We start from the raw sequence: 25,498 nt of genomic DNA, 5'->3' as shown, positions 1-25,498 counted from the left end.
GGGGGCAGCGGTGCAGTCACCATCCCTGGAGGAATTCAAAAGATGTGTACATGTGGTGCTTAGGGACATGGGTTAGTGGTAGATTTGGCAGTGCCAGGCTCACAATTGGACTTGATGATTTTAAGGGTCTTTTCCAACAAATGATTCTGTGATTCTAATTGGGAGAATATATTGCAAGTGGCAAAAATGAATTCTGAACTATTCACAAAATGCAGCTGCAGGGAAAAAAAGAAGCAGAAAAGAAAGAAACAGTGAGATTTCATTAGTCGTATTTGTGGGGAATGTATGTAGTGGTTTTTCGTTTGAAGAGATCTGTATCCTCAGTGCTACTACCTGGATACAAGAGCTACATGCTGAGCAGATTACTTTGAGGTATATTTGATCTTTGCTCTCATCTGCCCCAACTTACTCTGGCTCACTCTGTCTCCAGTTCCAATCTGGGAGAATTATGTTTTCTAACCTCTGCATTTCTGACCTGTATTTAGAATAGATGTAATTTACCTTGGGTTTTAAAGCCTGTGTGTATTCACCCGTCCCACAAAGCTCCTGATGTTAAAACTGAAGGAAGTAAAAATGCTGTATTTATTATTAAAATCTGACTCTAACGCGATCTGCAAAGGATGAAGATGTCACACATCAGTTTATGCCAATTTCAAGGGTACAGAGACTTATTGCTTCCAGAGGAAATAATGGGTAGGACTAATTTAGTCCCTTCATACTAATGGCCAAATCCTTCTCTGTCACACCATTTCAGGGAAGAGGAGAACACGATCTGAAGAATCAGAAAAAATCCTAATACAGGTCTAAAATGAAGGGGTTATTTTGAAATGGTAATTTAAAAGTCTTTATATTACGTATTATTTAAAATTACTAAAAAATGTAACAAGAAAGGGTTGATATTAAATTTGCTGGAGAATTCATGTAAGGATGTGTTGATTCTGCCATTCCTATCAAAGCAGAACTCAAATGTGTCCTGATGTCCCTGGGAAAGGAGAAATAGCCATAAGGATAAGAATCTGAACAAGAACTAAGACACAGGGACTCTGCTGTAGACTTTGCCATGCCTTTTTAATTCCTCAGTGCATCAGTTTCCCAATCTGTACAACACACAGTTACAAAATTTAGCTGGATCAGGCCTAAAGAATGGGATGCGATGTAAAAAATACGCAAAATAGAAATCTCTTTCTTGGATTTTTCCATCTATCCAGTCATATACATTGCAGTCATTTCTAAACCAAGTCATTGAAAAGACAGAAACTAGTTGATAACAGTAAGGCATTGTCAATCCATTACGCAAATGGCAAAATAAATTAAAGGACTGGAGGACTGGGTAGAACATAAAGTGATTGTGGTTTCGTGAGAATAAGCTATTGCACAGAGGGATGCAGAATTAGGGTGTTGTATTATTGTGCAAATAAAAAGGCAAAGAGGGGGGTCTAAGTTGTAATGGAAACAGTACTTCAGGGCCAAGCACTGCTGTGACTCCAGATGTCAGTAGTTTGTTAAACATAATACAAAACAACATGAAATGTAAAAAATGCAGCTGGAACAAAAGGTTAGGCTGTCTCTCTCCATGCCTCAATGAAAAGAATGAGAAGAAAAACAAAGTCACTTGGCAGCTGGGGTTTCTCAAACCTTGCCGACACTTCTCAAATCTTGCTGGTGCTCTGCGATCTCCTCCATTGGCAAAGCAGTTGTATCACTACACAAGCAGCACCCTACCATTAAGCAAATAGGGTCTCTCTCATCCCACCACTACATAAGCAGTCCCCTACCAGCCAAAGCATCCTTTCATTACTGCACAGCATCTCGCTATTTCAAACGCAGCATCCCACAACTGCATTACAGCTCCATTACACAACGACATGTCAGCAAACTCCCTCATTAAGTGGCAAGTTTAAGAAAGCATGACTGAACTAAACAAACAGGCCTGCTAGGTGTTCTTTTTTTTAAGCTTCTCCAACTTTCTTCTACCTTCATACTCTCCATCAAAAGGTCAGGCTAACTTTGTGTAACACCACCAATAGGGGAACAAACTTAGGCATGACCTTGGGTCACTATGTTCAAAGGTCTTCCCTGGTGCCTTGGGAGAAGACAGACTGTGTGGCCAAACTGTCCACTTCACCTTTCCTAGTGCTCATCTTGGGCCACTCAGATCACCCCAAGTAAGAAAATTCCTTCCAGCAGGACGAGAGTCATCCCATCTCCATGCTGTTGGACTCAGCTCTATCAACAGAGTTAATACTGGTTTCTACAGCCTGGACCCTTGGTGTGCACCTAGTTTCTGGCAAATGCAGTCATAGAGATTCTCCCACTAAGAAATGGGAAGGGGATGAAAGGAGCAGGACATTGATTCTCTGATCTGAAGGATAATGACATTTTAAAACTTCAGCTATATTTCTAAATAGAAAAAAATCCTCAGAATTTGAAAATCATGTTCTGAATTTGGGTTTTTGAAAATGCCTATTCTCTTTTAATTCAGCTAAAAAATAAGGAAAATTCAAAGCAGCAAGTCATTGCAAATTGTGAAATAAACATCTAGGCAAGCTATGGAGGAAATGGCAATAAATTTTATTATACCAGCTGCTATTATTGGTAAACAAGTCAGGTTTTGGGGCATGCAGCTCCTGCTTCAGGTCTGAAACAGAAACAGTCTTTGACTCCTTTCCAGATGCATCATCTGGTCTAATAAAAGATATAAAGTCTCCCAGCATGCCTTGCCTTATTAACATGTTTAGGCCTCTTTTGCTATAATAAATAGTAATAATAGGATATTTCTGTAAGAAAATGACATTTCAACAGTGTTAGTACTTCTTTCATCAAAACATCATTCAAGAAAAGTGGGCTGGATTTGTCAAACTATCTTTTTCAGCAGGCACAGACTTTCATATTCTGTATAACAATTCAATTTAGCAAAAATTATCAGTGTTCCAAAATAATACATAAACATTGGTAAAATGTGATGATAGCTTTCATTTGGGAAAAGCTTAAGCAGGCTGGAAATGCATCAGAAAGAAGAATAAAACCAGATACAGCTGAGGCATTGCATAGAGCCTAAGATCCTATGGCACTCACAGCCGCAGGACATGGCTGAGACAAATGGGATTATAAGAGTCAACTGGCAATTGTTAATTTGTCAACAATTGAACCATCTACAGCTGAATTAAAGAGCCACAGATCTCTGAGCACAATCAAGTCACCAGCTGCAATCAGAGAATGGTTGTGCTGCAGTATATCACAGGGAAAGCTTCTCAGTTTTCTTCAGAAGTGTCCTGCATGACTGACTGGGCACTTCTAGCACAAGGCTATTTTATTGGGTTATGTTGTCCTGTACTAAGTGCAAATAGACATCGGTTTTCTTCATCTGCCTTCTCCTAAAGGCATCCTTCTGGGGCAGTTCTTCTAGTAGGTAAGATTTTGGGACTAAACCTTTTAAAAAAAGATACATGGCCCTTCCCAGTGTCTAATGGGGCCCTCTATACTTTAAAAGGTCTACAATCATTTTTCCTAGGCTTCTACACAGATACAGCAGGTGATCTCTGTTGAGATCTGTTTGTTGTTCCCCCTCTGGACACTCAGTTATGGTGTCATAGACATTCCAGAGAGGTCATCAGAGGCAAAATCAACAGGTCAATAACTCTAGTTCAATCACCTCCTCCTACTCATTCCATACAGCATCAAATAATTCTAATGTTAATGTTATGCAGGCAGCAATTTATTAATTATCTGTGAATGCTGACAATGTAAGGAATTTGCAAGATAATCAGTTTTTTTCATATAAAAAATATAGGTGTACATTTTCCTGAAGAACCACAGGACAATACTGACAACAAGAGGCTAGATTTGGAAAAGAAAACAAGCTCTGAAGAGGTTCTATTGAAAAAGCATTATCAATCTACTACTACTAACATACTTTTCTCTCATATCTGGTCTTAATTTTTTGCTGGCCTTTATATCTGTCACCTGATAGTAAATATTAAAACCGTGTTTATGTCCCAAAATATTTCATAGTAAAACTCTATCTTCTATGAGTGTGCTTGACTGTTTCAATGTTGGTAAATCAAGGGAAGTCAGAGAGAATCTTGTCTGTCTGATTAAAGAAAATCCTGTTCTTTATTTTAGAAGGACACTGATTCAGAACCAACCTTTCTGTGGGAAACCTAGTTCTGCCTCTAAGCCAAATTTTATCAAATTTTAGCATCCGTTTCCACCTTGGTTCTCCTTTTGCAGGCTGTTGCCAATCATATGAAGTGATTCACAAGAATAACATCAAAGTAGCTTTTTGTTCTCTCTCTCTAGCAAACTTCCATGTGAGGAACTGCACCTTCGTTTCCTTTCAGAGTGAAGAGCTTAACTTGTTTTAGCTCTCAAATTTGCTCCTGCTTGTTTCAGTTGCCGATGAGCATGGAGACAGATTTACCACTGAACTTTTCTTGGTGATTTTGTATCGGTTGTCTGTTTAATGGTACCATGGGATTTCTGTTTAATGTTTAACCATAGGATTTCCAATATATTTCATTCCCTAGAACTGCATTTCTATTCCTGGTAATCTATAGACAACCAGTCCCCTTATTGTAAGTCTTATATTAAAGGGCTCAAGGCAGTACCTAGAGTGAAAGGTACACTTTTCTCAGTAACAACCTTGAGAGAAATTATTCCCTAAACCTTTCTTTCTTTTAAATATTAAAAAAGATGGCAATGAACATTCAATTGGAACAGGTGGGATTTTGCCTAGTTCTGTATTACACCACCTGCTGTCACTCATTCTGTATTTTACAGCTTGGCCTAAGTCCCGTACACATTAACACTCGATACCCTCAATGCCCATTGTGAGCCTTGACACCTTGCTGGTGTGTACAAAATCCACATTCTGCTCGCATGGATCTTTTGAGACTGGAGAGAAAACAAGTCATTTAGACTGTCAGCTGAAAACCAGTGTGCTTAGGGAATGCATCCTTTTGAAAGCAAAATATTTCCAAACTTGCCTTGCTTGAAACAAAGCACAGATATTCTCCTTTTTCAAAGGGATTCGGCCCACATTACTGAGCAGTAGCTTCTTATTTAGATTTAAAATGGCATTTTGTAAAGGATCTGAAATAACAGACTGACAATTAGACACTTGATTGTACATTCAAAAGAATGGGTGAAGCACTGTGAACTTTCTTATCTGTGTGATCTACTCCAGGGAAAAATTCCAAGAGAGAAAGCTACACAAATTGCTAGAAATAATTTCATTAATTTGCATACTAGATAGCTATCTGGCCTTCTAGAACAGCTTTGAAAAATTCCAATTTTGATTTCAGCATTTAGAATTTATTTTAGTGAAAAATCACTTGATGTATCTCACCAAACCAAAATCGGAATGTCTTCACCAATTCTGCAAAACGTCACCTTTAGAAATTCTATTTCTCTAGCCTGCTTGTGTTATCTAATTGCATTGCTTTACATTTTCCCAGGAGATGCTACCTAGGGACTGCTCTCTGCAGTGAAGCCACGCAATGCTGAAGCATCTGAAGAAGCACCATTTCCATTACTCAGTGCAATCAGCAGGATACTATCCTCCTGAACAGGTAAGTGCTTGCATACTCTTGGGCAATTCTTTGTTCCAGGAATCCTGTCAGAGTGCCAGGGGCAGGACAGCTTCCGAGGCATCTTTACATATGTGATACACAAAGCAGCACCCATATCAACATGAACTTTACGTTATTAAAACACCTTCAGTTGTAAAGCTTACAATTGCTATTGTCTCAAATGACAGTGCCTGTCAAGACTGTATAATTGCTCTTTTTTTATTATGTCTTGTGATTTTGCCTTTCCTCCTCCAGATGATATTTTCTTACTACAGTAATGTGAAGTATTTTAATGTTCCTGTGCTTTTGCTTACAGCCCTCAACCATTTATTGGTTTTTACTAGTCCTGTTCTTCCAGTCTGCTGTTTCAGCCATTTACTTCTTTTAAAACATTTCTTACCTGCCATCTTACTTATATCATACACCTGGAGAGGAATTCACAAACTTCTGACATCCAGTAAAAACACTATCAACCTTGACAATGTTGTTTGTTTTTTCCTAAACTATCACCTTCTCACATTTCTTTTTGCATCACACGTACATGTATGAGTGCATTTGTGTGCAGCTGCTGAGGTCAGAGAAGGGGAAATAGAAATTTTTTTAACAACTAAGTATCTCCAGTTCCAAATTCCTTAACTAAAGACAGCCAAGCTATACAATTAAAAAATAAAGGAAGATAAAGCAGAGTATCAAAACGGCAGCTGTGCTGCTTAGTGGTAATGGAAGCAACAGGACAATGTGAACTCACCAACTGGCTTAGTGGGGACTACCATTCCTTATCACAGATGGAGGTTTCGGATGGACCCAGCCTCAGGACAATTTTCCCTGTGGGGGGACATTCAGCAGCCTTATCTAAAAGCAGGTGATTTCTTTCATTAAATAGTTTCTTTAATGAAATTTAGGGTTTCAGTCACCCAAAATAATTCCTAGATCTGAGGTGAACGCTAGATATTTTCTACCAAAAAATCACATGTGAAAATAGATGAAGATAGTACTTTGATTTTCCTATCATGAATCCCATTTGATACTTGAAATAGTCTAGTACACAAGTCTAAACTGTAAGCAAAAATATTGACTGCCTGGCACTGACTGCTGATACTTGCAAAGATTTCCAGAGCACCTATGTATCTCACCCTCCTCATCTTCAGGTCCAGAGCTCAGAGTTAGTAATATAAAAAACGTTAAGAATTTAAGAGCTCCTTCACTAACACCTCTCACAAATGAAGGTGACGAATCTTGCTACATTTGCTTAAGAAACTGCCATCACCAGTGTCTTGACAGACATTCTCCACATGATAATACTAGCAGATAGGAAAGTGTGCCCTTCCATGCAAAATCTGCTGTGTTATCTTAAATGATGACTTAGTAAGTCTAAGCCCAGCAGCAAAATTAAGAGAGCTGCTAGCTACAGTTTGTAAGAGTAGCAAACCCACCCGGGACTGTGAACCATGTCTCTGCAGAACCTGCATTCCCAACAGCGCTCCAGGGCAGCAACACTACAGCCACTAATGCACTCTGGTATTCTTTGTCTTATGCTGCCACCTCTGAAATTCAACGCCAAAACTCTTATGACTGGAAATTTAGTGAGTACTTGTGCTCTGTGAAAAATCCTTGTTCAAAGCATAAAGAAGAATAGTACTTCTCTAGTCTCCTCCTGATCCTACCTGCTACTTAAAGTAAAGTTAGGTTTCCCAGGTCAGCTGCAGAAAAACGGGGGCTGGTTCATGAATTTGATTTTAGACAAGGGTGAATATTATTTGCCATTATTATATTATGGGACTAGACTTCTTGACAGCTGGCATTAGATACTACTATTCTTCAGTCAAACTGGTCTCATGAGAATTTAATGTCATCCCATCAAAGCTTTAATGCGGTTTGGAATCTCAAGCATATTTTTATGTTAAAGTTACATGTTCTTTTTCTTTACATGAATAACTAATTAACGTTATCAGCTTAAGTTTCAACTTATCTCTTACCTACAGGACATTTATTTTAAATGTTCTTATCAGAGCAAAACAGAAATTATCTTTATATTGGCACTCTCTTTAGTATGGTGAAAACACTTCTATTTTCCTACTATAAATAACTTTTAACAAGAAGTGCTCTGATTTCCTCAAATAATTCCTAACAAATACTTTGAATCTGAACTTTTGAAAGTCATCAAACAAATGTCTTTCTCCAAGAAGATATAAATGGATACTCTAAAGGCATGTCACGCAGACTGCAAACTGTTTTTACTCTTTCTAAAACAACATGGGAAACCTTTTCAAAAGACCATGGTAATTTTAGGTGCTCAACTTGAGAGACTAAATACATTTTCAGAACACTGTTGCTCAGCATTTCCTAGAAAGCAATCCTTTTCTGATTTGTTGAGGATAGACGCTTGAAATCACAAATCCCTTTTAACAATCTTGGCTTGTTTTATATGTCACTAATAAACACAATTTGTATTACAACTAGTGTCCCACTGATGCCTCTCTGACAAGAATTAGAATAAATACCCATTACTGTTTGAAATTGGTTAATGGTTTATAATGAGGAGTAAGTACAGAGTTTTAAGGTGAAATTACAGTAAGTGCAATGTAACCAAGTGGCCAAGCTGCCAAGCAAGGCTGAGCGGTCCCAGCATGTCCCATGCCACAGGGCTGTTAGCTGATCTGTCTGTTGAAGAAGTCAGCTAACAAGGTATTAACTGAATTGCCTGAGACCCAGATAGAGTCATGTGGCAAGGGAAAGGGATAGTTGAGACTGCTGGAAAGCAATGTCACCCCTCCCCCATGACAGTCACCCAGAGACTCCTTCCCCATGGCTCTTGAGATATCTGGTATGGAATCTGTGGCTGCTGGCCCTGTAAACTGCGCTGGGTAGCTCCCAGGAGTGGGAAAGCTGACCAACCTGCAGTGTGGTAATTAATAAATATTCAGGCATTGTCCTTGGTATTGTAGGAGTGTAGTCTGGAGAGTGTCAAATTAATGTAACATTTTAATAACAGCAGAGGAGAATGTCAACCAGCACTGCCTCAGTAAAAGAAACACACCACAACAGCTAGTACTAGCTGACGTCTGTGTGAAGAGAGAGATGAAAAGGGGCTGGGAAGAGCTAGCTTGTCTTACATAGGCTGTTTTCAGTGTTCTAACCTGCCTTAGCTATTTTCTAGGCTTGTTTATCCCTTAAGACAATTGGTTGCCCCACATATTTATCTGCTATATTGTTAATACCTGCATGAAATCTGCAGTATCAGTATCATAGTGTTTGATCTCTCCAACACAGGTGGCTTGGCTGTTGTCGATGAGGTTAACGTAGCTGCACCACAGGCACACAGTGCAGGTCAGAGGACATACTCAGAGTGCTTATGGATGAATTTGGAACCATTTTAAGACTGCTTAAACAAGGCGGGGTTCACACTGTTGTTCCTTTCTGGAAGCCTACTGGCTTAAAGGAATGAGGCTTCTCTGTGGCTGCTGAGTGGCACTGGCTGCCCTGGGAAGGGCCAGAAAATAAAGACTTGGTGCACCTGCCTCCATGAAGGAGGAATTAAGAGAATCCACTGTTTGGTTATGAGGAAGCAGGCTAGAGACCCTTGTCCAGATCATGAAACTACACCTCTACCCTAGGCAGTCTGAAGAGGAAACACGACAACTGGAGAGTGCTAAAAAGATACTTTCACTCACTGAAAAGAGGGCAAGATGAAACATGTTAACCTCTACTGCATCATTTTCCTTATAGACCTGCAAAAACAACCAAGTTCAGCAACAAGCGGTGTACCAAAACAAGCTGACAAATACTGGAGTCTCTTGGGAATGATTGTCAGTTCTGCTCAAACAAGCTACTTTGGCTGGGATTTGAGAACTCTCCCTTTTTGAATGAGACTTCTGAGTTTTTGGAGAAAGTTGAGAGAGTTTCCTTCACTCTGAGCTCCTCACACATCTGGAGCATCTGCAGTGGTCCAGGGTGACATAGTCAGTTCCCCAGTACTAGCTGTCTGTGCCAGAACTGCACTGCATGCAAAACGACTGGTGCTTTCCAGAAGCACTGGACAGAATTACAGCTGCATAGTTGTCAGACAGACAGTCCATGGTCCACAAAGTCTGCACAGGCACAAACCAACATATTTCTGTCTGCAAATTTCATTCAAAAGTACTAGAATAGGCCCTAGAATAAGACGCTGGGGCAACTTCAGAAGAATTTCTCACACACCTGTATTGGACACCTGCTTGCCCTTTTCATACCACTTGCTTGTTCTTGAGTTAGGGTAACAAATTGGCAGGGGGAAAAGAGATTTCTGAATTGCTGCTGCTGCTTTCCCAGCCACTGCTACAGGACTAGAGTGTGTGGTGACCAGGAAATTACAGGGTGAGGATTGAAGAGATATTTAAAAATTTATTTTCCTAGCACACATAGAAAAACAGTGCTGGCTTCCAATGTACTTCTAACATTAACTGTTACTGGGATGTCTATGTGTCTGAGTGTGTGCACATACGGTGTTTGTTTTGGTCTGGGGTTTGGGTTTTCAGCATACAAAATATCTTTTTAATAACTTGATATAGACATTAATAAACAGCAAAATGTGAGATACCGTGCTAATACGAGCATACAATCAACATCATCAGTAGAACCTAAGTAAAACTGGAATACATAATACCTGCTTATTCTCCCAGTGAAAATCAATTGTCTTGTAGCTGCTTAACTGTTTTTCCTCTTTCCTTCCTATTCTGCCACAAAAAAACTGATTCTAGAACTGCTTTTGCAAGGGGTTTCCTATATATCAGGCACCCAAGTCAACTGAAAAGAACATCAGTAGAACAGTCAGGCTTTTCATAAAAAGTTTTGTTGGTGGGCTACAAATATCACATTTGGGGTTAGAGTTAGGTCTCCAAATAAACAGAGCGTGAAAATTCGTTATGGAGGACTCCAATGTCTTTGCAAGGATAAAGCTTTGAAAACTTCAGAAGAGGGCAAAAAATGCTTTAGCACATTTTAGCAAAATGATAGTGCCTCACCCTCTCCCCAGGAAATTAATCAGAGCGTAATCAAAATGTATTTCCAGCTGCTGAAGTTCACTTCCTCCCTTGTAGATTTTTCTCACATAAATCGAACCCGAAATTCAACGTCATGTTAACTGGACAGCTGTCCTCATAAGCTGCATCAACTGGCAGTACCTGCTCTTATCTCTATTGTTCTTTCTGTATCTCTGTTTGATGGAACTGCCTCATAAAGAGATCACACAATAGAGGAGAGGAAAAAAAACCCCACAAACTAACACAAACCCCCTGTAACTATTATTTACTACAAATCAAGCAGAAACTTCATAAGTGACAGTGGAATACATGCAGTCCTCACTTATTATGGACTTTTGCTGTGGTATCCCCACTCTGCAAACTAGTATCAAGGGAGCTTGGCCAATCTAAACTGAGAAAATTCATGGGTTGACATAAAGACAGTTCAACAGGTAAAGCAACAACTGTGTGCATAAGCAAAGCAAAATAAGGAATTCATTCACTATTTCCCATTGGTAAGCAGATGTTTAGCCATTTCCAGGAAAGCAGGGCTTCATTATGCGTAATAGTTACTGGGGAAGACAAATACCATAACACCAAATGTCTTCCACTCCTGTGTCTTCTTTCCCCCAGCTTTTATTGCTGAGCATGATGTCATATGGTGTGGAACATCCTTTTGGCCAGCTGGAGTTAGCTGTCTCAGCTGTGTCCCTCCCAACTTCTTCTGCACACCCAGCCTACTTGCTGGCAAAGAAACAGAGAAATGTGAGAAACAGAAAAGGCCTTGATGCTGTGTAAGTGCTGTTCAGCAATAACTAAAACATCCCTACATTATCAAAACTGGTTTTGTCACAAATAAAATAAAAAAAAAAAAGCACCATACCAGGTACTATGAAAAAATTAACTCGATCTTACCCAAAAACAGTTCAGCAGGAAGTGCTGAACACGTACAGCTGCAATGAAAATACAGGGCAGTCAGAATGTAATTACCCAGGTTGGAATATGGCCAGAACACCAGGGCTTAATGGTCTTACTCCTGTGAAAGGAACAACAGAAAATACTTGTGCCACAGCAGCCAGGCTCTCTGGTTTTGTCTTATCTGAACCACAGCACCTCCCACGGCACTGTTCTCAGCACAGGAGTGGCCACAGGCTGGTATTCCTTCTGGTGCCCATTGCCTTTTGATTTTGTATTGCCTATTGACTTAAGTACAAAGACTGAAGAAAGAGCCAGATCAATTCAGAGACAAAACCAAAGCCATCTAGGTAATTTAAATGGATGTGCTGTCAAACTGCAAAGCACAACATCATTGAAACAGGTGGCTGCTGGGAATCCAGATTCTTCAGGTCACTTTAAAAGTTATTTGAATATTCTACTGGAGGAGAAAGCACACTAGAGAAAGAGTAAAAAAAAAAAAAAAAAAAAGGCAGCATCAAAATACTGAAAATATTGCACTATTGAGCCAGAACTAATTAATGTGCCTAACTATCTTGAACAGGCATTACAAACACACCAGTGAATACAGTCACAGTGCCAGGAGAAAATGCAAAATGCTGGTAGGCTCCTAAAATGGCAGTAAGTCCATTAAATATTTCTGCATACTAAAATCACAGTTAAGATTTTAGTATTAGTATTTTTTGAACGGATGTTAATACCTGACACATGGATGAGGGTATCCCAACTCCAGAAATGGTATACCAAATTACCAGAAGAGGGTAAGATGGCAGAACTTCCACTGTGGAAGATTTTTTCCTGATAATTCAAATTTAAGCCTGAATTAAATAACTGACAGTTTTTAATATCTTTCAAAACAGATATATTTGTATGTTTGGTTTATAACTGTGAACATTTTCATCATTCATAAGAATGTCTAGTATTGTTTTGAATGTTACCCAGTTTTTCACCCCACAAGTTCACATAGCACAGTATATGTGTTCTTTGGTGAAAAAAAGATTGCCCTTTCACAGGTTTGAGGACTCCCTTTTCAAAGCTCCTTTTAAAACTTTCTGGTATGAGTGATTATGTTAAGCTGGTAGCTTGTTAGGAGACAAGTGGTGGATGACATTACCTTGAAGCAGTCTTTCTTTGTAGAGAAAGATCCAAGTTTTGAGTTTCGTTTTGCTGAACAATACAGAACTCAACAGACTTGATTTCTTGTTTTGCTTTCAGCTACCTTGCACTTTCTAGAATGTTCTCTCTGAGTTGGTAACAGAAACACTCATGCTCACTTCTCTTATTCACACAGCTCCACAATATAGTGCCATATTCCTGGGAATTTAGTCCCTAGAAAATCACCTTGGCTCAGAAAATCAGGTCCTATGCATAGGCATATACTTGGTGATGCTTCCCTTCTTTCAGCAAACTAGTTTGGAACAGAAACTCTTATATTTAGCCTCCAGGATTATAAGCTTTTGTACGACCTGCCTTATTGTATATTTAAAGTATATATTTATATATGTATGTATATATATGCACTGAGAGAAGAACTTGATTTCTTGATTTCTTTTCGGTGGTGATGTCTAACTTTTTGAGGTGTGAAATCTGGATGCAGATTTGTCATGCACTGGACAAATACTGTCTTTGTCTTCAAGATACACTGTAAACTGAGGGCTTGGATATATACAATTGTTACAAGAATGAGAAGAGATTTACTTTCCTTTCATAGGGAAGAACATACTTAGTGACAGAGGAAAGTATAATATTGCTGCTCGTACCCTTTAAACCTGTTCAAGAGTGTGTGAAGGCTTGATCTTGTGCTTATACAGCCACCCTTCCACGGTTTAACTCACCTCTGTATAAGCAAGAATCCAAACCTCATTCACACCAAGCAATATGGATATATGAAGTTTAAGATTCTGCTCAGCAAGTCACATGGCCTCAACTCAGCAAGATATCAGTTGCCTAAACAGGAGACACATGCTGATGAGATTCAATTAAGTGGTATAAAAGAACTCGATTTAGTGCATTTCTAAGCACATTTCCCACAGACAAGATCCAGTAACCCCCAAGAGTGCAGTGATCAATTGAGTACAATGTCCTTTGGATTTCTCAGGTGCTCAAAATCTGAAACAATCAATTCTGGAAGACTTTTTGAAAAGGAGGAAAAAAATATTTGCTATAGACTCCAATGGTATGCACAAACCTAATTCCTGGTACAAGTGCCCTGCAATCAGAAAACTATATAATTGAAGCAATTTGTGTGCCTCTACAGAGAAGAAAGGTATAAGGTCTCACTAATTCCTTTGTGCTGCTCACTGATAAACTAAGAAGCAGCTTCAAGGTAAAAAAACCCTCTGAGGAACTGCTCTCTTCTTCCCATGACATAGAGGAGTGAGTTCACCTTGTGCTTCATCCATGCACTCTATGAACTAGCTGCTCTCCCTTGGGTTTGTGCTGCTGGGGGACACATGAAATGTCACCATGCAGCAAAGCTACATGAGATAATGTGTTTCTCTGCAAGATATCTTCCTAGACAGCAAGGTGCTGTTCTTTCCAGAAGAGCACCCCACACATTTTTCTGGTAGGAGGGAAAAAATCATGGCTAGTCCCATATTAATTTGACATGGTTTGAGGTATGAAAATAATTTTAATTTCATTTAAAAAATAATCTATCTTTAGCTAATGCCAAAAACTGTAAGGATCAGCCTTAGTGCTAGGACCCCTGATGGTTTGAAGCACAGCGTGTTGAAGAAGGAAATTTTGAAAACTTTTTTGGATGACAGGAAACGCTGGCACTGCCACCATCTTCACAGCTATTGTCCCTGATGAAACTGGCTTTTGCTACTTCCTTGGCCATATGAGGCCCTCTATAGTCTCTTCTCCTTTATTTGAATGGTTTGATGAGGAGCTCAGATCTTTTGTCGCTGCTATACTTAGTATCTGCCCTTGTATGCAATAGTTTTCTTTCCCTTCCAGATGTTATCAGCCCAATAACTGCTCTTGAAAGCCAAGACAGATGTAAGCTATTTTTTAAAACACAATTCAAGCCAACTTTCTTTGAGATGTAAAAATATAACAAAACATTATGAATGCCTTTTAATGCTATAGAAATGCAAAAATAAGTGCAATAATAATCATTAGATTATTTATCATCATCTGTGAAGGCCAAATCCTAGCTCTAATAGCAATCACTATGGCTACGCTCCAATGCAATTATTATTAGGGACTTGCTCCAAACATCATCAACAAAGTCAATGAGAAACTTTTTCCCACTGAGTTCAGGGTACTTTGCATCAGACTCCAAACTGTCCAAGCTTGCAGAAGTTGCCTTTGGTCCTCCCAAAGCCAAGACTCACAACACAGAGGTTTCTGTTAGTGGAGATGCTTCACGATAGCAATCTCCACAGCACTGCCTGCGGAAGACTGATCAGACACCTTTAAAAAGTTGTGAAGTCCCTCCCTTAGTTACATCTGGTTGCTGTATTTCTTACTGTCACTTTAACAGTTGAGGTGATGCTGATAAGTCTCAGTATTTTCATTTGCACCTGAGAGTCCTTCAAACAGACAGACTATTAACTACCATATATTTACTTGTGGGTCAGAAATGGCATTGAAGCCTGGAAAGCAAGTTAGTGAAAAATGGCAGCAAGACTTCTTAGTTTCCCTGCTTCTCCACTTCATGTTGAATAAGATAAGGTATAAGGAGCACAAGTTAAATTGTAATAGCTAAATACTTACAAATCCAAACCAAGTTTGCCAAAGCAATATAAAGTTTGCATTGCTGTTTGACTCTGTGAAAAAGGAGATACGGGTAGCTTTCGTAGTGACACACATTCCTGCTGGTTTTAATCAACACATAATTAATAGCAAATTATAATTATAATAGCATATTTCATCCCAAAGGCTCCAAGAGCTCTTGATAAAAAGTTGGCCAAATGCTGTGCTTAATTATATTCATGCAATGGAGATCAAATGAGGGTGGATGTTCTTTAATCTCTGCAGTGCAACCACTTCCAAGAAGGAACACAGCACCTGCTCATCACAACACAGGGCTCCGTGCAATGAGAAAGGGCAAGAAGGAAAGAGTCTCCGAAAAAGTCAACTGAAACACTGGTGTAAACTCAGCTATTATTTCTCAGATAAGAACTGGGTGAGGGAAATGTGTATTAGTCTTACATTACCTAGTACAGGCAGAATGCTATGAGATCTTGCATAAAAAATGCTAGCCAGAAGCTTAGGACTGAGGTGATTCAGTTCCAACACTCCATATGAGCACCTTTCTGCTCAGTAAGTATTATAATATCACACTATGCAGCACCTGTGTGATCACATTTCTTATCCAAGTCCTGACCAGCCATAACCTTGCTGAGCTTTTGAGATCTGATGACTTACACCCAAAAGAGTAATGACACAAGCCTTGACCATTCAGCATATTATTTGCAACAAAGGTCAATTGCTACTGCAAGATATGGTGCTTGAATATGGTAAATTACTCAGCGCATGATCTGTTATCTGCTCTTAGTTCCTATCTGATATCTAACCATCAAAAGCGGCAGTATCAAAAGAACAAAAAGGAAAACAAACAAACAAAGAAAGAAAACCACACCAAAAAAAAACCCCAAACTACACCACAGGGATGTGTTTTCCTTTTGGCAAATAAACAGTTACCTTTTTGGAATAATTACACTCTGGAATTGTTTAAGCAGTTGACAAATAGAATGATCAGAGCAACAGTCTATTTATCATGTCATCTAGAATAGCAATAAAAATACAGCACTGTAGCTTGTAAGATTTAGCAGTATTAAAACTGGTGCAAACACAGTGACAGCAATAGTTCTTAAAACTGCCAAAACAAGTACTGAGTTGCCTTGTACCTATCAATGCAACTGTCTTCTTTCTTCAGGCCTGCAGATAACACCTTTCGGTTTACACTCATTTTCAGTTTCCTCAACTGAACACTCGCATTTAGGATTTTAGCTCTTAAACCTCTAATATCACCTTTCTTAGATGCCTCAGTAACATTTGTCAAATGCACACTGTTTGACTCTCCAGATTAGCCAGGTTACACCAAATTCCTGGAAGTGACAGTAGAGTCGCATTGGCAAGTTTGTACCACACGTGAATCTTAAGTCTCCCCTCAGAACTGACTAGACAGTGGGATGCTCCAGACTTGCACCTGTCTTTCTCCCAGAGATGCCTGCATTGGCGCATGAGGCCAAGCCCACACCCACCCAACAGGTCCTTCAGGGGAGCCAGCACAACCACACCCCTGGGGAACCATCCAGGAACCATTTGTTCAACAGATTCCCCCACATATGCGCTTGAGAGTGATCAGCTTGCCAAGACAGCAGGTGAAGCCTAGCACATTTATAAATAATCTCTGGGAAACTCAGGGGAAACTGTAGTTTTCCTCCCTCACAGGAGCTCCCTTTTCTTAGATGTTTGCAAGGAATTCTGCAGCATACAACAGCATTAAAAATCAAATGCTTAGTAAGTTAAATGGACAGTGATCTTTATGTGTAGGTACCAAGAGCAGCACAAGTGTCAAAAGCACCACAGGCTTGTGCAGCCTGCGCTGAAATCCATGCCACATTCTCATGGCTTTTAGTTTAAAGTGAGCTTGGAAACGTCTGCATGCCTCGTAAATCAGTACAACTGCAGTCCCCCAAATCTCTGAATTATGATGGAACAGTAGCAGATCTTTTTTAAGTCAATGAACTGTAGCATGACATCCAGTTTTAAGTAGGACTTTCCACTGGACCCTGTCACACCTCTCATAGCAGCTAAAGCTTATATAGTTTGAGATTATGACACAACCTCCAAAACAAATCACAGACTTCTTCCTTTCAAGGGATGCAGTCAGGAAAAAGCTATAGGTAGGAAGGCAGGCAATATGGCTTAGCATTTTGGCTCTGTGATACTACAGCATCTATTTCCAAGTGTATTAGATCAGTAGGGTAATTTTAACTTCCCAGATCTCTCATGGACCATAGTCAGATCAAACTGAATTGAGGTGATCTTAAAATTTACTGTATTAATACAGGTGTTCTGCTGAAATGTAGGTTACATGCAGTGACCAGATGATGAGGAACAACTCGGGAACCACAGCGCAAGGTTTGCTCTGCACAGTGTTGGCTATTAATGGAACTTGACACAGAAGTTATTCTCTTAATCTCAAGTTATTCTGCAAAATTGGAGCTTTCAAGTAAAAGGAAACACATCTAAGCTAAAGCACCTCATTCCAAAACATGAGAAGTAGTACAAAATCTTCTACCTGTAGCTGCAGATGCCTAGTTTATGTAGCTAATTTTCAAATGGTAGTTTTGACTTTACCAAGGCAAATTGTCATGGAGGCAAAGGACGGCCAACCCCACTGTGTCATAACTAGTGCAGAGGAAAGCCAGACAGTCACCCAGCCGCAACACGGCAGGTAACCCCCAGATGTCTTCCCCGACAATGCCAACTGAGTGGTGAGGGCTGCAGCCTCTTCTGTACTCATGGCTCATCCATGCCCAGAGAAAGGTAGCTCTCCTGTTTAAGAACCAGCCTCAAGTGATCTGAATACTCAGTACCACTCTGGGCACAGGTCCCAACAACAGAATATATACTATATTTTGAAAAAGCCAAGTCAATCAGAAAGCAGTACTTAGCTTAAACCCAAGGACAATGGCATTATGAGGAAGATGAGGCCTAATCAAGTGCTAGTCAGTAGCAAAATCTATAGTAATAGTCGAGACCTCAGAGCAGTAGTTATTAATTGACGCTGTATAAATCAGACAGCTAGAATATCATTAGCTATTACCTTTTTAAGCCACATGGGGAAAGAAAATTTCTGATTATTATGGTGGATTACAGGACAACCCAGTTATTAGTTTCAGCATAAATATTCCTTGTAATTAATGGGCAACAGTGTTAAACACTGCTAACATATTTTCCACATTAAAACTCACAAGAAAGTCATTGAAGACTTTGAGCAATCTGGCAACCCCTGCACAATTAGCTGGGTTTCAAAATGGTAATTAGCCAATTTTATGAGATGTATCCTCTCTATCTGCACATCCTAGTAATAGAGATCAGTGTTTTTATTTCTATTGCTGTATTATTATAGTGTTAAATACTAGTTCACACAACATACTTACACTCACAGAGCAATGTAGACATTAAGAAAACAGACAAAATTTGAGGTGGGTTCATAACCTACCAGTAAGGTAAACAATAACCAAAAATCTCCTCCAGACTTGCTGAGAGGAAGAGGAGGAGGCGAGGTCTTCCTGACTTGACAAGTTGACAGTGCAATGCACATTGCTGGTTTTGTTACCAATTTTGTGTATTGGAAGACAACAGATGTTAGCAGAGATCATGAATGTTACTTCAGTTTCTAAACAACAGACGCTGTGCTTTAACGCTGTGAAACACACAGGAAAAAACATGGGTTTGACTCTTCTACTACACTGACGGCTTACCGTGAAAAACTCTTCAGCAGGTGATCTTTTGGTTGGATCTTCTGGCCAGTTGTCACTGTCGTTCACTCATTTCAGAGTTATCTGGGAAGTCAAAGGCGCCAACACTTTTTCTTCTAGCTGTTAATGTTCGCTGGACATCTGGGATGTGTCTGTCCCTGGTGGAACACGGTGTGACACAGGGAGTACCTGGGACGGGGCTGCTTCATCCTGTGCCCGCTATGCTGGGCTCACCCGCCTCGGCCTCTGCTGGGGAACCTGCCCTCCTGACAGGAACGGCCGGGCACTCCTGACTGAAAATCTCACACCAAATTGAAAAGGATCCCAAGGAAGGGGGAGATTCCAACCACGTATTTTTCTACACTTAGACATTTTTGAGGTAGTTCGGAAACGCATCTACATTTCTGCACTTTCAAAAACCAGTTCTAAGCGTTTTTATTTGAAATAACTTTCCAGTCAGAAACACACACCACTCAAACTCCGGCAGAAAACTTAGGCTTTTTTAAGCACCTCCCCAGACTTGTCGTTCTTCTCTGTCCAGCTTTTGTTAACTCAGGCCGAGGGGAACGCGGCCGAACGGCTCCAGGGAACCGATGTCTGCCTGAGCGGGTGCTGGAGCCCCCTCGGAGACGGACGAGGGGGAAGGGGCGAGTTGGTGTCGCCTTCACACCGAGCGACGGGCCCGATGGGGCCTGGTCTAAGGGGTTCGGGTCTGAGGGGGTTCGGACCGGGCCTGAGCGGGAACTCGCGGCCCTCGCGCCCCCGCGGCGGTTGGTCTCGTGAGGGGCGGCGCGTGCCGGGTCCGGGGGCGGGGCGGGGCGGCGCGCGGCCGGCCCCGCTGCTGCGCGGGCGCTGCTGTGAGGGGCGGGCGCGGCGGAGCGGCGGGCGCCGAGCTTTAAATGAACATTACTATCGCTCGCGGAGGGCAGCGCCGGTGGCTCGGGCCGGGCAGCAGCGGCAGCAGCAATAGCGGCGCCTCTTCTTCTGTCTTCTCCTCCGCCACGGCGGCAGGTAGGCTGTGCGCGTCCGAACGCAAACTTCAGTCCTTTCCCGTGCCCGCTCCGCGGCCCCGCAGCGCCCTGGGGCAAAGCGGGTGGCGCTCTGCCGCCCCGCGGGGGGACACCGCGGTGCTTCGCGCCCTTCCCCGCGGTGCTGCCGCCGTCGCGGCCGCTCTCGGGAGAAGGAGGCTGAGGCGGTGCTGGCGGCGTCTGAGCGGAGGGGAGCGGCTCCTCGCGGAGGAGCTGGGGCGGCCGCCGAGCCGCTGAGGTGAATCGCCCGGGAAGCGGCCGCGGGCGCGCGCCTGTTGCCGCCGCGCAGTCGGCGGCTCCGCGTGCCGGCGGGTTGGCGGGCTCCGCGTCGTTTCTTGAAGCGCTCGGGCAGCAGGTGCCGAGACCCGTTCAACCCTCGTCCGTCCGTCCGTGTGTGTGTTCAGCGGGGCACGGGGGGCTGTGAACGGAGAGCGGGGTCTGCGGGTCCTGCTGGTGCCCCTCGGCTCTCCTTGACATGGAAACCCCGAACAGCCCCACCTTAATAAAAGTTACCTCCAGGAGGTGCAGTGTTTTATTTTATTTCGTTTAATATTAAATGCGTTCCGATGCTGTGCTGGTCTGTAGCAGAGCTTGGATTTGAAAACGTCAAGTGTCAGTCCAGTGCTCTGTTTCTAGCTTGTTGATAATGGATTTGAAGATTCAGTTGTGATTTCAGTTCACGTATTATCTTTGCTCAGTTGCTTTAGAACTCGTTTAAACTATATTTTCAACAGAGATGAGTGAACTTTGAAGAAAATCAGGTCAGGCATAGATTCCGGGCATCAAACCATTTTCAGGTCCCAGAAATAGCCACAAAAGTAGCGTGACCAATTCTTTTTTCATGCACAAAGCTTTCTATTTTTTATTTTCGTTGAAATTTCTGACGGACGCTACATGTTTTCAGCTTAGTTTATCAAAATAAACATGCTTTCAAAGCTTGCATTCTTATTCAATTATATTAGACTCCCTTGACTATACAGGGTTCGAGTTTCTGATGGAGATTGTAGTTCTTAAAATAATAGAGTACGTTTAGCACAAGCTTTCTTTTTTTGCATGTTTAAGGTTCTGATTTATGAGAAGGTGAAAAGGAAGATGACTGTGAGGCAACATGCGTATTAGATGCTATGTGGTAAAAAGAATGTATGTGGATACTAACAATAAAAAATGTTCAGAGAAAATGTTTTATTTATAACATCCTGTATTTGAAACAACGGGGTTCTTAAGTTATTGGATGTTTTATGAAGCATCGAAAGAAGAATTGACAAATATTTCTCCTGTAGTAAATGGGTCAGATGATAACATCTCCCACTGGGTCTCTTCTGTATTGGACAGCTTTGGTTGCTAAGTAGCTATGAATTTCTAATCCCAAAGTAAATGATGTCATAATGACATCATCACGTCCTTTCACTTGATTGATTCTCATAAGAGAAGAGTAATGAGATTTGATATACATGTCCCATCTCTTTAATATTCTTCCTCTGCTTCAGGGGATTTCCTGACCTGCCTGGCAAATTCCAGTGAATCACACTGAGCTCTAGTAAAAAGACCTTCCTTTTGGAGACTAAGTGGAACATTAAAGGGACAGTGGCTGATCCTGGTCTCTTCAAAATCTGACGAATTTGGCAGCTTATGTTTTAAATGTGGAGATCTAGACGTGAAGGGCAGTGACTTAAAACTTGGAGTTATTAAATTTGCGTGCAGGTGGGAAAGTGACTTGAATTTCAAAGACACTCAGCTTGAGCTGTTCAAATTGACTTTAATTGGGTGTGTGGAGCTTCAGCATTGTTGAGGATTAAGTCACTTAATGTGTGGGAATCTACTTACTTTAGGTGAAGCAGGGAGAACAGAGAAAACACAAGCTGCTGTCTTCCTTCAGTTGCCAAAATAACTTTCAGTCCTAATGGTAAATGGATGAAATCTGTCAGAAATTACTGTGTTAAGAATTGACAGCTCAATTTATTTTTTTTTGTTTTTTTTTTTATTCCTAGCTAGGTAGCATAATTTAGCCATTGTTGAGTTTGAAACATTTTAATATCAACACTGGCATCATAGGGAACTCCTTGTAAGAGAGTTCCAAGACTTTAGATTTTATAGAATGTGTAAGAAATTGCCAGTTTTTAAAAATTTCTTCTGCGGTTCAAGGTGATGTCATTTGGTGATGATCAGCATGGACTGCTTGTTTTTACAGTTTTATTTGTATCGTATGTGTTTATATGAGCACGGGTCTGCATAATTTTTACACAGTTGTTTTCATGATAAATAGTTATTTTTTGATCCTGAATTTCTTTATACCCAGTGAGTTTGAAATACTCTAGACAGGGCTGGGTGTATTTTATGTGTGTGAATCTTGCTGTTTCTTATGCACATGGAAAAGGGAGAAATGAAGCAATTTTTATGTCTGCCTTATTGAATATGTAGTTTCATTTGGTAAAGTTAAAAGCTGCGTCTGTCTCTTACAACATTTAGAGGCTGTGTACACCAGTCTCACCTGATTAATGAATATTGTGGGCTGCTAACAGGCGTTTCAAAAGTGAACAATTATTTGTTAGCATGGAGGAGTATTTACCGAAGATACTGACTGCTGATGTGACGCTTCTATTATTGCTGAACTATTGCAGCATTGATGGCACTATTAAGTATAACAGAGTTGTAATTGAACCTGAGGACTGGGAACAAGCAAAGTAGGAAGGTGGTGGGGGAAGAGGTTTTTAATTGTACATTTGAATCTGTTCACCATGTAAGTGCAATCCAAGCTATGGGTGCAAAAAGGAAATTTCTAAATAATCTGAAGGAATTCTGCACTCATCACCCTATATGCAGTGACAAATTTCCACAAGCTTAAGATGCTTTTTGGGATGACTCAACTACGAACAAGTGATTTGGAAAAAAAAAAAAAAAATCATCTCTGAAGAGAATCCTTGGTGACAATTTCTTTCCAAGTTATCTTAGGATTTTCTTCTTACCATGATTTCTTCTAACTCATGCTTGCCTTGAATGTTGGAAATGAAAAATGAATTTGGACTTGGGGATATATCTGTGCCTTTCAACTGTGTTTTAGATGGTCATCTGTGACATTTGCATGGTTGTGCTTTTAATATGGTGACACACTTGGTTACATAAACCGCAGAAAGCAGTGCACCTCCGAGGCGTTTCGAGTGCTTGGAACGGGAGGTTGGTGCTGCAGTCCTGACCTCGTTGAACAGGCGAAGGCAGTGCAGATGTGGCCACACAGACAAAGACTGTGAACACTTGACAGTTCTGACAGGTCTCACTTAAAAGACAAGGTCACTTGTTGCAGTGGCTCACTAAAACAATGGACAAGGCAACAAAGTCTTTTGTATGAACAGCAATAAGAAAGGCAATATTTAGGTTTTTGTTATCTACTGCAAGATAAAGCTATGTTCAGGTCACAGGTGGATTATCTGATATCTGGCTTTAAAAAACCCCACAATCGATACTCTTCAGAACTTGTAGCCACTGAGACGTTTTGTCCTGCAGTTCCGGCAACATGTCCTTGGGCTGTCAGGGTGAGGACAGCCAGTGCTTCAGCCCCAACTTTGGTGTCTGTCGTAAGCTCTCTGTCAGAGTAGGATGCAGATACCAAGTGGATTATTTGATTTACCTCTTTTAATTTAGATTTTTAAGGGGAAAATAGCACGTGTAAAACCTGAGACTTTCTCACACCTCCTGTGTGAGCATTTTATAAGGGTAACACTAGCAACTGGATATTTGAAATGTGGTTTTTTTCAGTCAGATTGGAAGGTAACCTTATAAGCAAATTATCTACACCTGGATCTCCTTTACTGATGAAAAAGATCTGCCAGCTGCATAAAGAGCATTATTTATAGAATGCAGGGAGGATTTGGTCCCTTATATGCTAGAAAGTAATACAATTTAAAAATGTATTTTTGTATATGTTCTACCCTCCTTTTTGTTGCGAAGGAATTTGAAGAAGGGAAGCCACACAATGTAACATGAAATTTTTACTCTCCAAGAATCACCTTTAAAGAAAAAAAAATGCACAAATGTATTTTGCAATAATTGTAATTGTTTGAGATCTGGCCAATATGCAAGCTTGTGAGCACAGAATACACTGACCACGTCCCCAACAGAGCTGATGTCATCTGCAAACCAAGGGCTAGATGCTGCTGGCAGCTGCACTGGAACAAAATCAGCATGAGAGGTCATGCTTTGGCTTTTCCCCAAGGAAATAGACCCAACCATTTCCATCAACGTTCTGAGGTTTCCATGCTGCTACTCTGATCAGACTGAAATAGGCAGAAAATGCCACTCTCTTAAGGTAGTTCTGCTTTGTATTGGGTTAATGACAGCCCTGCTGATAACGAACCCTGTGGGAACCCACAGGGCGTAAGGAGTCTTTTGACTTTAGCTGTAATTGATGCTTTGAGTCATTGCTCTGGGCTTTCAGGAGTCTTGTGTTTGTCTTACTCTGTAGGAATTACAATGTGCTACTCTTGTCTGTGTAAAACCCAAAGCAACAATAAAACCAACGACAACCAAAAAACCCTAAAAGAAATCAAATCCAGATGCAGGCCTTACATGGTGCTTATCTATTAAATATGAAAAAATCGTCTCTTTAAGACTCAAATTAAGCGTATTTAGGTATCAATTATTCCCAAATCACTTTTCCATTCAAAATAATTTCTGAAAGAATTCATAATCCAAAAATAGAAGCTATTAATAGAGTGGTTTGTGAGGCTGGAAAATTTTCATTTTGTTCTAGTTTTGATCTTTATATTTTTTAAAAGATGTGATGTGTTGTTAGCAAACTTAATGCTGATTTTAGTCTGAGGCACTGTCTTAGAATAATGTTTGTGTAAATTGACTCTTTTCAATATAAAATAATATTTACTGTTTAATTAGAACGAAGTTACAATGGAAGGCATACAGCATAAAGTCAGTAGTTTTGATACCAGTTGTATTCATATGCTTATCAAGCAGTTGAGGTTAATTCTCTAACTTTACAAAATCGTGTAACAAGATTAAAATCTAGGGCAGAAGAAAGGAAGAAGTCATGTCAGTGGTGAATAAATAAATCACAATTTCATTTCTGAAAAAATATATGCTTTCAGTATGCAGTGTATTGCATTCAATACAAACTGAAGATTCATATGTAAGTATTCCCAGTCTGATCTTGAATTCTGCTTGTGCAAGAAATTCTGATTTCCCCTCATCACCCTTTTGAAGTAAAATGGATAAAACTAAGCTCAAGATGCAAAGTGTTTACCCAGAGAAGTTTGTTCAGCATTTTCATCACTTCTGAGTAGTGGGTGTTGGAGGGGGAGAATTTGCACAGTTCATGCAATTGCCTTGCTTCTGAACCGTGACATATTATATGTACTTGAAGGTAAAGGGCACGTACCACCAACTCTTCGCTAGTCTGAACCCTAGAGTTAGCTAATTTGGGGCTTGTGTGATACAGCTCAGGGGGATTGGTTTGCTTGTTGTCTTTTTTTTTCCTTTCCCTGGCTGAAATGTAGTGG

Source organism: Nesoenas mayeri (genome assembly GCF_963082525.1).
Source record: "Nesoenas mayeri genome assembly, chromosome: 10".
NCBI classification, from domain to species: domain Eukaryota; kingdom Metazoa; phylum Chordata; class Aves; order Columbiformes; family Columbidae; genus Nesoenas; species Nesoenas mayeri.
The sequence above is the reverse complement of the archived record's forward strand: the minus strand, read 5'-3'. Positions refer to the sequence as shown.